The sequence below is a fragment of the Myotis brandtii genome, unplaced genomic scaffold, assembly GCF_000412655.1.
Source record: "Myotis brandtii unplaced genomic scaffold, ASM41265v1 scaffold277, whole genome shotgun sequence".
NCBI lineage: Eukaryota > Metazoa > Chordata > Mammalia > Chiroptera > Vespertilionidae > Myotis > Myotis brandtii.
Genome location: NW_005360548.1, coordinates 1,664,246 through 1,669,473, shown reverse-complemented (window position 1 = coordinate 1,669,473; position 5,228 = coordinate 1,664,246).

The following is a 5,228-nucleotide window of genomic DNA, read 5'->3' as shown; positions in this document are numbered from 1 at the left end:
CAGCACCTTGAAGGCTCCTCAGAACCTCCTCGGGTCCTCCCGCCACCCAGAAACCTTGTTCAGGACCCTCCTGGGCTCCCCTCCCTTTAGCACCCTCTCGTCTCCATTCTCTTTCCTCTGAAATCAACTGAGAGGGCCTGTCAGATCTGAGTCTCCTCACCCATCATCCCTTCCGAGGCCCCAGCACCCTCCAGACAGCCGTCCCCAGAGGCTCCATGTCCCCTTTCAATAAGGCTTTTAAGAGACATGCCCCACCCCTGAAGTCCCAGCCCTCAAAGACCTTTCAGGCCGTTTTTCTTAGGTTCCATCCTCAGAGACCCCTCCTCCCTTCAGAGATGGCGGGACCCTTATCACCCTCCTTAGGGACGACTTGGGGACTGCCCCTGTTTTCCTTCCAGAAGCTCCCACCTTCCTGCTCCCCTCGGAGGGCCTCCTCACGAAGGAAGCTCTTCCCCTATAGTAATGGGCCTCAAAGTGTGCTCCCTGGACCAGCAGTGTCTGCATCACCTGGGAATTGCTAGAAATGCATGTTCTTGGGCCTTACTCCCGTCCTACCGAGCCACAAACCTGGGAGTCGGCCGCAGCCTGATTTCAGGAGCCCTCCTGGTGATTCTGACGCGTGCTCCAGTTTGAGAACCACTGCCTCACGGAGAATTTCCCGCTCCCCACAGAAAGCCCGAAAGATGCCCACTGTGCCCTCCTGCCCACTCCCGTTTTCCTGGGAGCACCCTTTGTGCAGTACCCACCCTCCAGAAAGACCCCTTCAAAACGCTTCTAGCTTCTCCACAAAGTTGCCCCTGAGCAATTACTTCAGATTCTACTTTTAAAGGGTTTCGTTTCAGATCTTCCTAGGACTTTCTCCTCTGGCTTCCCCTCCACACCAGTCTTTGGTGCTTCTGCTTCAAATTGCTATCTCCTCAAACACATGTCCATCTCTTCTATCTACTCATCTGTCCTTCTCCACAGAGGCACCCTCCCCTTAGGGCACCTGCAAATCCTTGTGCTCTGTGTCTTACTGCCCAGAGCCCTTTATTACACTTCCTAGAGCACCACTCATCTTCTTCTTTACAGTTTTTCACCCACCCTCACTGGACTCGGAGTTTGGGAAATAGTGGGGATGTGTCTTGTTAGTCTCTGAATCCCACAAGGTGGGATCTGCCCTCTGTACATTATTGGGAATCATTGGAGCACAGGCAGCTCTTATGTTTGGCTAGAAATCTCTAAATTTCTCAGATCTCACACCTCATTCAGGTTCAGCACACCTTCCTACACCTTCCTCCTCTCTTCTCTCTACCTAGCCCAGGGGTCCTCAAACTACGCCTGCGGGCCACATGCGGCCCGCCGAAAACATTTATCCGGCCCACCGGGTGTTTTTGCTGCCGCTGTGTGCATAGGAATTTGTTCATAGTTTTTTTTTAAACTATAGTCCGGCCCTCCAACGGTCTGAGGGACAGTGAACTGGCCCCCTGTTTAAAAAGTTTGAGGACCCCTGACCTAGCCCAAGGAGAGGCTCTCTGCCCCAACTGCTCTATCCGTGGGACTTTTCTTTGTCTTTCCTCCTAATTCCCAGCTACCCCAGGTCCTATTCGTGGTGACCTGCCTCACCCCATCATACTTGACTTCTCACCCCTCCTTTGGGCCCTCAACTTTCTCTAAGGGATTCTGTTTCTCTCTAGGGTCAAGAAGAGGAAACAGAGATCACAGGGTAAACACTGGGGCCTGCCTTCAGGGAGCTCCCAATACAGTAAAGAGGTTGGGCAGGTACACAGGGCAGAACATGAGGTACAAATTATATGTTGTAGAAATTCAGCAGTGAGAGATTGCTTTTCTCACTAAGATTAAGTGAAACTCAGCACTTTATCTGGAAATACTTCATAGAAAAGGTGGTATTTGGGCTGGGTGATATTACATAGGAATTGGGACAATGACAGCTAGCCTTCCAAAGAAAGGAAACAGCTTATGCAATGGGTGGAAGACAAGAAAGTGTCTTCATCTCTCATCCATGGCATCTCTTCTCTTCCCCTAAAGGACAGCGATGGAAGAAAAGAGATTTCTCCCATCTGCATTGTATTTTCCAGCTGCACTTTAGTGACCCAAAGAGTAGTAATACTAATGACTACTGTTCATTGAGTTGTTATTATCTACCAGTCACCATTTAAGTGCTTTACATGTATTGTCTCACAGGACCTATGAGGTAGGTAAACTACAATTATCCTCATTTTATAAAGGATGAAATTGAGTGCAGGTGGGACAAATAGAAGCTCTCTGGTCCCTGTCTGTCCCAAGATGATAGTGTCTGGAGTCAGGGAGTTGAATTTTATGTTCTGATAGGGTTGGGAGTAATAGGGCATTGTAGTGTAGTGGCTAAGTATGCAGACTTTGGAGCCAAAAAGGATTTATATCCCATATTATCACTTACCAGTTTTGTGACCTAGGACAAGTTACTTAACTTTTCTGGTCCTCAGTTTTAACAGTTAAAAAATGAAGGTAATTGCCCTGACAGTTTGGCTCAGTGGATGGAGCGTCGGCCTGTGGACTCAGGGGTCCCGGGTTCAATTCCGGTCAAGGGCATGTACCTTGGTTGCAGGCACATACCCAGTGGGGAGTGTGCAGGAGGCAGCTGATCGATGTTTCTCTCTCATCGATGTTTCTAGCTCTCTATCCCTCTCCTCCCTTCCTCTCTGTAAAGAATCAATAAAATATATATTTTTTTAAATGAAGGTAATAATGATATCCTACTTCATAGAATTATTATAAGAATTAAGTAAGTTAATACATATAAAGTACTTAGGACAATGCCCTGCACATAAGTTCTCAGTGTTAACAAAAAAGGAAAAACAAAACAAACCTCATATCAGCCAGGACTCTAAAGACTTAAGTGACGGAACCTTAGTTCAAACTAGTTTAATCAAAAAGGAGAATTAATTGATTCATGTTGCCAAAAAGTCCAGAGGTAGGATGCTTTAGAACTAGTTACATCCAGGAGTTGAAACAATTCAATAATCTCTCTCCATTTCTTCACTGACTTAGCTTCATCCTCAACAGATTTCTGCTTTGTGGTGAAAAAGGCTCTCAGCAACCCTAGGCTTAAATCCTACATCCTTAGCAGCCTCAGTGGAAAGAGAATTCTTTCCTGAGAGCCCTTAGTTTGGAAAGGTCCTTCCCTGAATAAATGTGAGATGATGACAGAAGATCCTTAGGGACGTTTAACCTGGCTCTTTAACCTGGAACTGCCCACTTGTGGAGCCAGATAAGACTGTGATTCCATCCCATTACCTTTCTGAGCATCAATGATAGTCCCCTTCCTCACTGTTTCCCTAGCCCCAATCTATGGTTGTTTGGATCCAGAGAGCATTTATGGCTAGTCTGACCCAACCAGACTTTCCTTTGGGATCTCACTGGGAAAAATAGAAATGAGATGAAATGACTGGCATGGTTTGGTGGTAGCCTCGAGGCAGAGGAATCCAGGAGTACTGGTGTTCAGTTCCCTACATCAACTTTGGGTTTTTAGGGCCTGCAACTTTGGAAGAGAGAGAAGTAGTGAGTTGATTTTGTTTTGTTTGGGTGCAAATTTGTTAAATAGAGTCTAGTTGAGAACAAGTCACAGAACAACAGAACATGCAAGTCTCAAATATCTCTAGCAATTAAACAATTTATGGAGATACTTTTCTAGGTACTAGAGACGCAGCCGTGAATGAAAAAGTCAAGGTCTTGGATCTCATGGATCTTAAATTCTGATGGGTGAGAGAATATATAAACAAGTAAATCAAGATAATGATATGTGCTGTGAAGAAATTAAAACAGTAATGTGAATGAGGGTGAGGATGGCCACTGTATACAAAGTGGTCAGAATTGGCCTCTTTGAGGAGGTGACAGTTGAGCCTAATAGCCTAAAAGATGAGAAGGCACCAGTTGTGGATGATCTGGTTAGTGGGGCATCCTAATCCAAGCATTGTTACATGTGGAGAAAGAACTGCTGCAAGGTGGGGAAATTTTTCACAATTTCATAGGACTTGGTGATGGCATTAGAAAAAGAAGAATCCAGCATGATGACCACAACACTATGAGAGTATTTATGCCTGACAACTCTAAGAGAATAGCTATTATTAACTACATTTTACGTATGAGAAAACAGGTATAGCAAGATGAATTCATTTGCCCAAATTAAGGAAGGCAGTAGGTGATAGGGTTATATTTCCAACCCAGGCCATCTGGTCCCAGAGCCACTTGAGTTTTGGGGATAAAAAAGGCAGGAGGGCATGTTTCACTGACATTAAGAAAAAAGAATTATCGCCCTGTCTGGGTAGCTCAGTTGATTCAAGCTTTGTCCCAATACACCAAGGTTGTGGGTTCAATCCCTGGTCAGGGCACCTACAAGACTCAATCAATGAGTGTGTAATAAGTGGGAGAACAAATCAGTGTTTCTCTCTTCTCTAAAGTGTCTCTGTTTAAAAAAGAAAAAAGTTATCAAGACTCAATGACTAGATCTTATGGAAGAAGGGAAGGAAAGTCAAAGAGTTTTAGAGGGAAGAGGTGGCATATTTAGGAATGGAAGAAGTAAAGGAGACAGCAGTATGTTGAAGGGAGGTAGGGGTTGATATAGGACACCAGCTTCTCTACTTCAGGGTTTCCCAGAGCTCTCTAGGCCGTTATTTCCAGGAGGCTGTGCCTGGCCTCACCTCTCCTTCCCTTCCCCAGGACCATTTACAAAAGCCTCATACTTGGCTGAAGCAATAGTGTACATATTTTGTGTACATATTTCAGGAGTTTCTGAAAATACTGATTGGTGGTGGTGGTGTTAATCGCACCTGAGGATTCTTTTCCATTGCTTTTCAGAGAGAGAGAAACATTGATGTGAGGGAGACACATTTATTGTTACCTCCTACACGCTCCCCAGCTGGGGGCAGGGAGCAAACCCGCAACCCAGGTACATGCCCTCGGGAATTAAACCCGAGACCCTTCTGTGCGCAGTCTGATGCTCTAATGAGCATGCCCTCCAAGGCAGGTTGGTTTTTATAAGAGGGACACTGGGCTCCCTCGGCTTCTGACATTCTCCTGTTCTTCTCAGGTCAGAATAGTGAGTTAACCTTAGGTAACTAGCATATTACCTTATTCATGAAGTGTGAGTTACTCAAAGGCCTAGGTCAGTGGTTGGCAAACCGCAGCTCGCGAGCCACATGCGGCTCTTTGGCCCCTTGAGTGTGGCTCTTCCACAAAATACCACGTGC